Below are 13613 nucleotides of genomic sequence, written 5' to 3'. Positions count from 1 at the left end.
GGTTAGGGTGGAAGCTGGAAAAGTGGAGCATCGTGAGGTTGTCTGTGGGCTTGCGGTAGAGTGAGGTGCTGAGGTGCCCGTCTTTGATGGAGATTCGTGTGTCCAAGAAAGAAACTGATTCTGAGGAGTAGTCCATGGTGAGCTTGATGGTGGGATGGAACTTGTTGATATTATTGTGTAGTCTCTTTAGTGATTCCTTGCCGTGGGTCCATAGAAAGAAAATGTCGTCGATGTATCTGGTGTATAGTGTTGGTTGGAGGTGTTGTGCAGTGAAGAAGTCCTGCTCGAACTTGTGCATGAAAATGTTGGCGTATTGGGGTGCGAATTTGGTCCCCATGGCTGTTCCGTGTGTTTGGGTAAAGAACTGGTTATTGAAGGTGAAGACATTGTGATCCAGGATGAAGCGGATGAGTTGTAGGATGGCGTCCGGAGATTGGCTGTTGTTGGTGTTGAGTATTGATGCTGTCGCAGCGATGCCGTCATCGTGGGGGATACTGGTGTATAGTGCCGAGACGTCCATCGTGGTGAGAAGTGTTCCTGGTTCAACTGGTCTGTGGGTACTGAGTTTTTGTAGGAAGTCTGTAGTGTCGCGACAGAAGCTGGGGGTTCCCTGTACGATGGGTTTCAGGATGCCCTCGATGTATCCAGAGAGGTTCTCACACAGGGTTCCGTTGCCTGATACGATAGGACGTCCGGGTGTGTTGGCTTTGTGTATCTTTGGGAGGCAGTAGAAGTCTCCCACGCGGGGAGTACGTGGGATGAGAGTGCGTAGGATGCTTTGAAGGTCTGGATCGAAGGTCTTGATCAGTTTGTTGAGCTGGTGGGTGTGTTCTTTGGTCGGATCTGCGGGTAACCGTCTGTAGTGTTCCTGGTTGTCCAGTTGTCGGTATGCTTCTTTGCAATAGTCCGTTCTGTTCTGTATGACTATGGCTCCTCCTTTGTCCGCTGGTTTGATGACGATGTTGCGGTTGGTCTTGAGAGCGTTGATGGCGTTGCGTTGTGCTCGGGTGACATTCTGGACTGTCTTGTGAGTGCGGCTGATGAATCTGGCATTGACGCATTTCCTGACAGCTTGAGCATACATGTCAAGCTGAGGGCAGCGACCCTCTGGAGGAGTCCAGTTTGACTCTTTCCTCTTCGGTTGCTGTACCACGGATCCCTCTGTCTGCTGTTCTGGATCGTCGATTGTCTCATTGGGTTCGCTGCTGAAATCTTGGGGTTTGTGGTAGAATTCCCGGAGCCTCATTCTCCTGATGAATTCCTCTGTGTCCGCCGCGAGACTAGTGGGGTCCATTTTGGTAGTGGACCAGTTGAACCAGGAACACTTCTCACCACGATGGACGTCTCGGCACTATACACCAGTATCCCCCACGATGACGGCAACCCTGCCACGGTAACCTCTGCAAGACATGCCAGATCATCGACACAGATACCACCATCACACGAGAGGACACCACCCACCAGGTGCATGGTTCATACTCCTGTGACTCGGCCAACGTTGTCTACCTCATACGTTGCAGGAAAGGATGCCCCAGAGCATGGTACATTGGCGAGACCATGCAGATGCTGCGACAACGGATGAACGGACACCGCGCAACAATCGCCAAACAGGAGGGTTCCCTCCCAGTCGGGGAACACTTCAGCAGTCATGGACATTCATCCACCGACCTTCGGGTAAGCGTACTCCAAGGCGGCCTTCGAGACACACGACAACGCAAAATCGTCGAGCAGAAATTGATAGCCAAGTTCCGCACCCATGAGGACAGCCTCAACCGGGATCTTGGGTTCATGTCACGCTACACGTTACCCCACCAGCGAACAAATGTTATCTGTTTTTAATATAACGGGTCAGTTGCTGTCTTTTCTATGTTTCTACCTCTCTATCTCTGTTTTTTTTTGTTTGTTGTTTTTTTTTTGGTGATTTGTATATTCTGAGACCTTGCAGGTAACACCTGTCTGTCTGCACACTGATTGCCTTGGCAACGGGCAGTTGAAAAAACTGTCTGTAATCACCAAGCATTGTTCTGTGAATTATAAATGCGATTTCATTTCGAGGATTTCATTTCGTTCACCTGAGGAAGGAGGAAGCCTCCGAAAGCTTGTGAATTTAAAATAAAATTGCTGGACCATAACTTGGTGTTGTAAAATTGTTTACAATTGTCAACCCCAGTCCATCACCGGCATCTCCACATCATATCTATATAGGAGTTTCTTACAAACTTGTTAAGTGTTTGTCATCTCAAGGCCTAAAGTATTTGACTCTCCAGTTATCATAATCCTTTCTACCAAGTTAACATGAAGCACAACAGTAGGAAGGAAATGGTTTATTCAAACAAAATGCAGTGCGTTTTGTAAGCGATTCTTCCCTGCAGCCTTCAGCCCAGTCACCTTAACCTCTCTGCATCTTGTCAACTGCACACTGCACAGAGCATTAACTCACAAAACCTTTTCTTTTCCAGCAGCCTCTGCATGAAGACAGAGATCCCAGTTCCTCAGACTGAGGGCATTGGGTCTCTCTGACCTATGCACAACCACCTGATATGCATCTAACTTTTCTCTTTCCACAGAAACGATCGGAATATGCCTTAGTCATGGTGCAATAAAAAGATGAAGGATGAACTGAACTAGTTCTGATGTGACTACGCAGACTGTTTAGGTCCAAGAAATGGTTAAAGTGATTACTGTCCGTTGCAGGTTAGTGCAGGCCAATGTTGCAAATTTCTTTGTGGGTTCTCTCGATCTGGAGGGCAGTCAGAAGCTGGAGCCCTACCTGTCTTTTATTTCCTCCCTAGCATGAGGGTGCTGAGGATAACTGCAGCCCCACAGCGCAAATGAGGTATTAAACATTGAGCATTCCTTTTCTGTATTCATTGAAACATAAGATTCTGAGGGGGCTTGACAGGGTAGATGCTGAGAGGCTGTTTCCCATGGCTGGAGAGTCTAGAACTAGAGGGCATAGTCGCAGGGTAAGGGGTCGGCCATTTAAGACTGAGATGAGGAGGCATTTCTTCACTTAGAGGATTGTGAATCTTTGGAATTCTCTACCCCAGAGGGTTGTGGATGCTCAGTCATTGGATGTATTCAAGGCTGAGATGGATAGATTTTTGGACTCCAGGGGAATCAAGGGATATGGGGGATTGGGCAGGAAAGTGGAGTTGAGGCCGAAGATCAGCCATGGGCTGATTGAATGGTGCAGCAGGCTCGAGGGGCTGTTTGGCCTACACCTGCTCCAATTTCTAATGTTCTTATGTTATTATGTAGCACAGTGTTGCATAATGCAATGGGGTTACCTATTGATCGATTGAGATACTCCTCATACATGTTCTAATTCCTCTACGGAGGCCATATCATCCACAAAAAAGTATAGATGCCTCTCCAGTGGCAAGCACAGGCTGGGGACTTGGAGCTATACGGCTATAGAAACATAGAAACAAAGAAAATAGGAGCAGGAGTAGGCCATTCGGCCCTTCGAGCCTGCTCTGCCATTCAATATGATCATGGCTGATCCTCTATCTCAATAACATATTCCTGCTCTCTCCCCATATCCCTAGATGCCTTTTGTATCTCGAAATCTATCTAGCTCCTTCTTAAATATATTCAGTGACTTGGCCTCCACAGCCTTCTGTGGTAGAGAATTCCACAGGTTCACCACCCTCTGAGTGAAGAAATTTCTTCTCATCTCAGTCCTAAATGTCCTACCCCGTATCCTGAGACTATGACCCCTCGTTCTGGACCCTCCAGCCAGGGGAAACATCCTCCCTGCATCCAGTCTGTCTAGCCCTGTCAGAATTTTATATGTTTCCATGAGATCCCCTCTCATTCTTCTAAATTCGAGTGAATACAAGCCGAGTCGACCCAATCTCTCCTCATACGACAGTCCTGCCATCCCAGGAATCAGTCTGGTGAACCTTCGCTGCACTCCCTCTATGGCAAGTATATCCTTTCTTAGGCGAGGAGATCAAAACTGCACACAATACTCCAGGTGTGGTCTCACCAAGGCCTTGTATAACTGCAGTAAGACATTCTTGCTCCTGTACTCAAATCCTCTTGCAATGAAGGCCAACATACCATTTGCCTTCCTAACTGCTTGCTGCACCTGCTTGTTTGCTTTCGGTGACTGGTGTACAAGGACACCCAGGTCTCTTTGTACATCAACATTTCCCAATCTATTACCATTTAAATAATACCCTGCCTTTCTGTTTTTCCTTCCGAAGTGGATAACTTCACATTTATCCACATTATACTGCATCTGCCATGTATTTGCCCACTCACTCAACTTGTTATAACTCGTACTTCGACCCTATTCTCACCTCTAGCTAGGCTGTGTGCTGGTAGTGGAGCATCACAAAATTACTGCTTATCTGCTATCCCTTTTGGCAATGCTTACTGCTCTATCTTTTGAGCCAGTTCAAGAGCTGGACATTGTAGCAATATGGACTGGGAAATAATGGGCCAGAATTTGTTGAAAAAATAACGGTTTGTGAACAACGCACGCCATTATTAATGTTCAAATCGGCCAGCAACTTGTGACAAGGAACTGATACCCCATGAATTGCGAATCGCCACAAGTTGTCGTTTTTTGCTTCACGAAAGCAGCATCTCGCCTTCAACCTCCCCTTGAGTCTCATGAAGTTGCTACACTTGCACATTAATTGACCATTAAACTCACCACAGAAAGCTAATGTAAGGAATCTTACAACACCAGGTTATAGTCCAACAGTTTTATTTGAAAATCACAAGCTTTCGGAGCTTACCTCCTTCGTCAGGTGAGTGAGTGAAGGGTTCTAAAATCGCATCGCATATATTAGGCTGGGAGACAATCACAGCAATCAAAGGTGTCGTTGGTGTTCAGACAGGTTAGCCATGGAAAACATTACATCCCAGTACACTGAATACACAATGGGTCACATTACACAGACAGAGAGAGAAAGAGACCTGAAAGACAAAGAGAGAGAGAATGTCCCGTTGTATTAAAAACAGATAACTTTTTTTTCCCGCTGGTGGGGTTACGTGTAGCGTGACATGAACCCACGATCCCGGTTGAGGCCGTCCTCATGGGTGCGGGGGGCTATTGGGCGCGTGGGTAACGCGCCCGGTGAAATCAGTCTGCCCCCCGCGCGATCGCAGCCTAATTCGTTCCACTTACCTGCTCCTCCGGGTTCCCGACTGCTGATCTACGCGTCAGGCGGGCTGCGCATGCGCAGTAAGATCTGTCAGCTGGAGGAGCTCTATTTAAAGGGGCAGTCCTCCACTGACAGATGCTGCAACAAATAGAAAAAATTACAGCATGGAGCAGCCCAGGGGGAAGGCTGCTCCCAGTTTAGTGATGCCTCACTCCAGGTATCATTGGATAGGGTGAGGAGGAGGGGGAGGACAGAGATCGTCCCCCCGGCGGGCGGGAGGAAGCGGCCTGCCTCTGCCACCAGGAAGGCCTGGCTCGAGGTGGCAGAGGAGGTCACCTGCACCACCAACATATCGCCCACCTGCATACAATGCAGGAGGCGCTGCAATGACCTAAGTAGGTCAGCCAAAGTGAGTACACTTACTCATTCCCATACACTCCGTCTGCCACATCACCGCCCCCACCCCACATCTCCTTCTGCACTGCCAACACTACTCTGTCACATCACCCCTCATACCCACTCAAACCTCATCCTCATCTTACCTGCACCTACTCACCTCGCCAGTACTCATCCCGCCACTACCACTCAACCCAATCCTCATACAATCTCATGGCTCTATCCCATACTCACCCTCTCGTGCATCTCTTTCACAGTCAGCCTCACTCAACCTGCCACTACCTGTGCTGCAGCCACATGGCATGCATCACATATGTGCAGTAGGAAGCGTAAGGCAAACATGTTGTGAGCATGAAGGGGATGCACAAGGGTGTTTGAGGGTTTGTCATGGTTTCTACTTATATTGAATTTCTGACCAACTCACATTACATATTATATTGTCACCACTACTGCCACGTCTTTGCGAATCTTGTCTGGTTTGTGCAATAATGCCCTTTCCTGAGGATCACAATGAAGACCCACAACTGATGACTCCCATTGTGTCACTGCAGAGTGGGTGTCGGTGTATTTGCAGGGCTCTTTTGTGCTGACGACTGAGAGACGTCGGCGATGTCCCTGGTGGCAGCCTGGAAGGATGCGGAGGAGAAGTTGTTGAGGGCAGTGGTGACTTTGACAGCGACAGGTAAGAAGATGGTGCTCGGGCCCAGCTGGGAGCAGCTCGGCATGAAGGAGGCTGCAGATGTCCACGACTACATGTCGAGTGACTCTGAGCCTCCGTGTGCACTGCTGCTCAGAGAGGTCCAGGAAGCTGAGCCTCGGTCTGTGGACCCTGTGGCGAGGGTAGTGCCCTCTGCGACGCATCTCTCTCTGCGGTTGCCCTCCCTCCTGCTGTGCAGGTGGATGTGTCACAGCACTCTGTTGTGGAGCTCCATGTGTCAGAGGTGGATGGCGTGGCCGGCGAGGCTGGTGAGGCTGGTGATGCTTTTCGCCCTCCGAGGTGGTCATGACTGCTGCTACGGCGGCCCCCATCCGGAAGATGTACATCTGAGGGGGTCCGCAAGGTAGGTACATGTCTCCGGACCCCGGGGTAAGTGTGCAAGTTGGTGAATTTTCTTGTCAGGAGGAGGGTGGTGGAGGCCAAACTTTGTCCCAAGTGACAGAGTGGCCTCCTGCAATAAGTGAGGGTCTCCCTCCCCCCCCCGCCACCTGTCAAATGGACCTTTGCAGCTGCCACAGGCTGACAGCTGCAACACGTCCATTTCAACTGGGAGTGTTTCCCCCAGTATGGGAAATACTCCCAGTTGTCTCTAAAATCCCACCCCTCCTCACATATTCCCTTAATCAGGTCTGTTAATGACCTGAAATACCTAAGTAAACACTGTCACTGGCACCCCGCTGGCTTTAATTGCCTGTGGGAGTCCCACATGCGGGGGCTGCGCGCTCCGGGATTCCGCGATTTTTGGAGCCTTCCCGCCAGGAACGCACCCGATAGCGGGTGCTAAAATGAAGCCCATATTGTTTGTTCTGCCATTCACTGAGGTCCCAGATGCCCCGTTGCCGTCGCTGTGCCTTTATCAGCTGTCACTTCCAGTGACATACAGGGTAAAACACTTTTGAGCTGAGTTTAACTAACCAGGCATGCCGAGGACAAGATGCCCTGCTCCAGCAAATTCCGGCCTGCTATGTATCTTTTCTGGTTGTTACAAGTGCAATGCATGCATAGTACCATCTACAAAATACACTGCAGCAACTCGCCAAGGCTTCTTCGACAGCACCTCCCAAACCTGGGACCTCTACCGCCTAGAAGGACAAGGGCAGCAGGCACATGGGAACAACACCACCTGCACATTCCCCTCCAAGTCACATACCATCCTGACTTGGAAATATATCGCCGTTCCTTCATCCTCACTGGGTCAAAATCCTGGAACTCCCTACCTAACAGCACTGCGGGGAGAACCTTCACCACACGGACTGCAGCGGTTCAAGAAGGTGGCTCACCACCACCTTCTGAAGGGTAATTAGGGATAGGTAATGAATGCTGGCAATGCCAGCAACGCCCACATCCCATGAGCGAATAAAAAAAAAAAGAATGTGTCCTTTATATTTGATTCCTCCGTGAGAAAGACCAAGATAACTCACAGAAAGGGATGAGGAAACTGGCCTTTTGGTGACCTTTTGCAATAGATGATGCTGTGGCTAGCGTTCATTGATTTCTGATTCTCAGTGACACACAGGACAGCAGTGAATACATTTTACATCCTTTAGCGTTGATCTTTAGGAAGACATGTTCCATGGTTATTTGGGATCTTTTGCTCTTAACGTATAGTTGAAAAGTTCAGTCCAATCAAAGAGAAATTAATCTTTGTGAGAGTCGTCTTCCTTCCTGAAAACAGAAGAAGCTGCCTACATGTTGTTTGTGTGATTGAAATAAACTCACCACCAACCAATTTCTCAGTATACCGTTTCTTTTCATCTAAACCCAAATGAGCTTGTCAAACCTGAGCCTGCCTCAAGCCGATAACAAGCAATGCTCTATTTCTTTGATCATGATCCAGGGGCCAGTTAGTGGACTGGGATTGCCTGGTGGTCAGTGGTCCAGGGGTTCAGGGGTGGCCATGAGGTATAAAACTGGAATCTGCTTTTTGCGGCAGGGTGTTAGGCTCTGCCAAGTGTTACCAGTGGAGTTCATTGGCACCAACTTTGAGTCTTCAATGTTGGCCGTTGATTTATAGTTTATCTGTGTGAGGAGGCTGCAGTGAGGACAGAAAGGAATTTCGGAAAGCTGACCATTGGATGTGACTGTACAACTACAACTTGCATTTATGGAGCACCTCTAACATAGTAAAATGTCCCAAGGTGCTTCACAGGAGCGTTGTCAAACAAAAGCTGACACCAAGCCACATAAGGAAATAAGTAATAAAAACAGAAAATGCTGGAAATACACAGCAGGTCAGGCAGCATCTGTGGAGAGAGAAAGAGAGTTAATGTTTAAGGTCGAAGACCTTTCGTCAGAACTGGCGAATGTTCTGATAAAAGGTCAAAGGTCATCGACCTGAACCGTTAACACTCTTCCTCTCCCCATGGATGCTGCCTGACCTGCTGAGTGTTCCCATCATTTTCCGTTCTTGTAATTTCAAATTTCCAGCATCCGCAGTATTTTGATTTTGCGTTAAGGAGATAAGTAGATGTTTTCCCATCTGCAATACACTGGCTGCCTCTACAGTTTTGGGCTAATTGGGTTCAGCAGTATTTGATGCCAATATTGAAACCTGAAGTGCTGCATGCAGTGATATAGAGAGGCCCAGATTTACTGTAGCAGCATTCATGATGCTGAGTTGCAATGCCAGACTGTGTGACTGCACCACCACACCAAGGAAAACATGAGAGTATTTCCTTTTTGGTGACAATCACTCCTAACTGACAGTGGAAAAGGCATCGCGCCTGAGTTAAGAGTGGATGCTGGGTCAATTGACATTTTCAAGACCGAGACTGATAGATTTTTGCTCGGTATCAAGGGATACGGAGCAAATGGCGCCAACTGGAGTTGAGGTACAGATCAGCTATGATATAATTGAATGGCGGAACCATCTCGAGAGGCTCAGCGGCCTACTCCTATTCCTATTTTGAGGTTTCTTATTTGTAGAGGATGGGAAGATTCGATCCAATGGCTGGATCCACTGTGGGAAGTATCCTATTCACCTTGATTGCTTAGAAATTAATGAGAGAGTAAACCATCACCCATTGACTAAGAGATACTAGAGCATGCATTCAGCTACAGAAAAGCACTGGTCTTGCTTATTAGCATCACAAATTATAGAGATCCTTCTCTACTTTCAGCAACCACAAGGATCAATTTTGTAAGACATCTATCCTCATAGTTTCTGGCTGCAACCTATTCTGCTGCCCAGCACTATAAGCTAAGACAAAACAAATTTGCTTTTTGCTTGATGCAATCAATATACTAGCCAGCTTAGAAAATGCAACACCCCCCAGCATTGTGCTCATTCCAAGTTCTTGGTGATAGTAACAATACTGACCTGAAACTGCAGAAGTTAAGGTTGGACCAGATGGGGTCAGTTTCTGATGGTTGTAAAGCAAAAGCATGGTTCTAAATACGTTTGAAATAATTATATTTATTAAGTATGAAATGTCCATGATTTATGAGAATTTATCAGAGAAAGTTCAGGGAACCAAGGACCAAGAAGATGCAACTTCAAAGTTTTCAGTTATGATACCCCAAAATAGGCACATAGGAACAGGAATAGGCCTTTGAGCCCCTCAAGCCTGCTCTGCCATTCTTTTAGAGCATGGCTGATCTGCACCTCAGCTTCATTTACCTCCCATTGCTCCATAGTAACATTCGTGCCATACAAATGCCAGGCAATGACCATTTCCAACAAGCGAGAGTCCAACCACCCCTCCTTGACATTCAATGGCATTACTATTGCCGAATCCCCCATCATCAACATCAATGGCAATCCCCAGGACTAGAAACTTAACTGGACCAGCGACATAAGTGCTGTGACTATTAGAACAGGTCAGAGGCTGGGTATTCTGCGGCGAGTAGCTCACCTCCTGTATCTACAAGGCACAAGTCAGCAGTGTGATGGAATACTCTCCACTTGCCTGGATGAGTGCAGCTGCAACAACACTTGAAGCTCGACACCATCCAGGACAAAGCAGTTCACTTGATTGGCACCCCATTCACCACCTTAAACATCCACTCCCTTCACCACCGGGGCCCAGTGGCTGCAGTGTGTACCATCTACAGGATGCACTGCAACAACTCGCCAAGGCTTCAATGGCAGCACCTCCCAAACCCGCGACCTCTACCACCTAGAAGGACAAGGGCAGCAGGTGCATGGGAACACCATCAGCTCCAAGTCCCCCTCCAAGTCACACACCATCCCAACTTGGACATATATCACCGTTCCTTCATCATCGCAAGGTTAAAATCCTGGAACTCCTGGTACCTTCACCACATGAACTGCAGCGGTTCAAGAAGGCGGCTCACCACCACCATCTCCAGAGAAACTAGGGTGAGGCAATAAATGCTGGTCTTGCCAGTAATGCCCATTTCCCAAGAATGAATAATAAAAAAAAATTCCCTTGATACCTAACAAAAACCTATCAACCTCTGTCTTGAAATTTCAATTGACCCAGCATCCAGAGTCTTTTACATCAAGTTAAATTGAGTCCACAGCACAGAAATAGGCCAATTGTCGACATTAATCTATCTTTTTCATTTTTCAGATGCTGATGGGCCTGTTGTGTATTGTTAGCATTTTCTGTTTTGATGTCAGGGGCTCGATTTTCAAATGGTGGCGGGATGGCAACAGGGGGTGGAGGGGGGGGGGTGTCAGTCGGCACGCGGGTAACCCGACTAATAAAATCTTACCATTTCCCACGCGATCACGAGATAATTGGTGGCCCTTAACATGGCTTCCGGGTTTGCCATCTGAAAGCTGCGCAGTGGGCGGACTGCGCACCCACATCACAGGCTGTCAGCTGGAGCATCTCTATTTTGCTCCAAAGGCTTTTGCTGCAGCAAAGACCAAAAAGGCACAATGGAGCAGTACAGGGGCAAAGGCTGCTCCAAGATTTAATGACGCCTGGGCAGGGGGAGGAGGAGGGAAGTGTTTTAACTGCAAATGGGAGCAAGTGCCCTGCCTCTGCCACCAAGAAGGCCTGGCTCGAGGTGGAAGAGGATGTCACCAGCAGCACACCTGGGTCCAGTGCAGGAGACGCTTCAATGACCTAACTAGATCAGCAAAAGTGAGTACATTTGATTCTTCTGCATTCCGTGTTCCACATCACCCACCCCCATCCAACTGATTCTGCACTGCCAAGACTACTCCATCACATCACTCCTCACACCCACTTAAGGCTCATCCTCTACGTACCTTCACTTCCTCAGCACTTCCTCACATCCCCATTAGTCACCCCACAACTACCACTTGCCCCAATCCTCATCCAATGTGATGTCTCTGTCTCATACTCACCCTCTGATGCATCTCTTTCACGGTCAGCCTCACCCAAAGCAATGCATTTATTGGCTGGCCACTTCACCATCACTCACTCACGTCTGTACTTTTTCCTCTTCTAGGAGAAGAGAGAGTAAAATGCACACAAAAGGTTGAGGACTGGAGGGGGGCCACAACAAATAGTGGTCCTCACACACACGGAGCAGAAGGCGATGGAGATCAGCCGCACCCTTGAGTGCCTGACTGTCGGGGACGCCGAGACTGGCACCCCACAAACGTCTGGTGACACAACTTTAACATTCATCACACATAAAATGAATTGATGATAACAATGCTTGAACACCTCAGTATGCTCATCGCACCAAGCCACATTTTTTTTTTAGTCGTTTTTGGGTTGTGGGCGACGCTGACAAGGCCAGAATTTATTGCCCATCCCTAATTGCCCTTGAGAAGGTGGTGGTGAGTCGCCTTCTTGAACCTCTGCAGTCCGTGTGGTGAAGGTTCTCCCACAGTGTTGTTAGGAAGGGAGTTCCAGAATTTTGACCCAGCAAGGATGAAGGAATGGCGATATATTTCCAAGTTAGGATGGTGTGTGACTTGGAGGGGAATGTGCAGATGGTGTTGTTCCCATGTGCCTGCTGCCCTTGTCCTTCTAGGTGGTAGAGGTCGCGGGTTTGGGAGGTGCTGTCGAAGAAGTCTTGGCGAGTTGCTGCAGTGCATCCTGTGGATGGTACACACTGCAGCCACAGTGCGCCGGTGGTGAAGGGAGTGAATGTTTAGGGTGGTCGATAGGGTGCCAATCAAGCGGGCTGCTTTGTCCTGGATGGTGTCAAGCTTCTTGAGTGTTGTTGGAGCTGCACTCATCCAGGCAAGTGGAGAGTATTCCATCACACTCCTGACTTGTGCCTTGTAGATGGTGGAAAGGCTTTGGGGAGTCAGGAGGTGAGTCACTCGCTGCAGAATACCCAGCCTCTGACCTGCTCTTGTAGCCACAGTATTTATGTGGCTGGTCCAGTTAAGCTTCTGGTCAATGGTGACTCCCAGGGTGTTGATGGTGGGGGTTTCGGCGATGGTAATGCCATTGAATGTCAAGGGGAGGTGGTTAGACTCTCTCTTGTTGGAGATGGTCATTGCCTCGAATTTGTCTGGCGCGAATGTTACTTGCCACTTATGAGCCCAAGCCTGGGTGTTGTCCAGGTCTTGCTGCATGCAGGCACGGACTGCTTCATTATCTGAGGGGTTGTGAATGGAACTGAACACTGTGCAATCATCAGCGAACATCCCCATTTCTGACCTTATGATGGAGGGAAGGTCATTGATGAAGCAGCTGAAGATGGTTGGGCCTAGGACACTGCCTTGAGGAACTTTTCAGCAATGCACTGGAGCTGAGATAATTGGCCTCCAGCAACCACTACCATCTTCCTTTGTGCTAGGTATGACTCCAGCCACTGGAGAGTTTACCCCTGATTCTCATTGACTTCAATTTTACTAGGGCTCCTTGGTGCCACACTCGGTCGAATGCTGCCTTGATGTCAAGGGCAGTCACTCTCACCTCACCTCTGGAATTCAGCTCTTTTGTCCATGTTTGGACCAAGGCTGTAATGAGGTCTGGAGCCGAGTGGTCCTGGCGCAACCCAATCTGAGCATCAGTGAGCAAGTTATTGGTGAGTAAGTGCGACTTGATAGCACAGTCGACGACACCTTCCATCACTTCGCTGATGATTGAGAGTAGACTGAAGCGAAGGTAATTGGCTGGATTGGATTTGTCCTGCTTTTTGTGGACAGGACATACCTGGGCAATTTTCCACATTGTCGGGAAGATGCCAGTGTTGTAGCTGTACTGGAACAGTTTGGCTAGAGGCGAGGCTAGTTCGGGAGCACAAGTCTTCAACACTACAGCTGGGATGTTGTCGGGGCCCATAGCCTTTGCTGTATCCAGTGCACTCAGCCGTTTCTTGATATCATGTGGAGTGAATCGAATTGGCTGAAGACTGGCTTCTGTGATGATGAGGATATATGGAGGAGGCCGAGATGGATCATCCACTTAGCACTTCTGGCTGAAGATCTTTGCAAATGCTTCAGCCTTGTCTTCTGCATTCAGTCATCATTG

This window comes from Heptranchias perlo, chromosome 4 (assembly GCF_035084215.1).
Source record: "Heptranchias perlo isolate sHepPer1 chromosome 4, sHepPer1.hap1, whole genome shotgun sequence".
Lineage (NCBI taxonomy): Eukaryota > Metazoa > Chordata > Chondrichthyes > Hexanchiformes > Hexanchidae > Heptranchias > Heptranchias perlo.
This window is presented reverse-complemented; position numbering follows the sequence as displayed.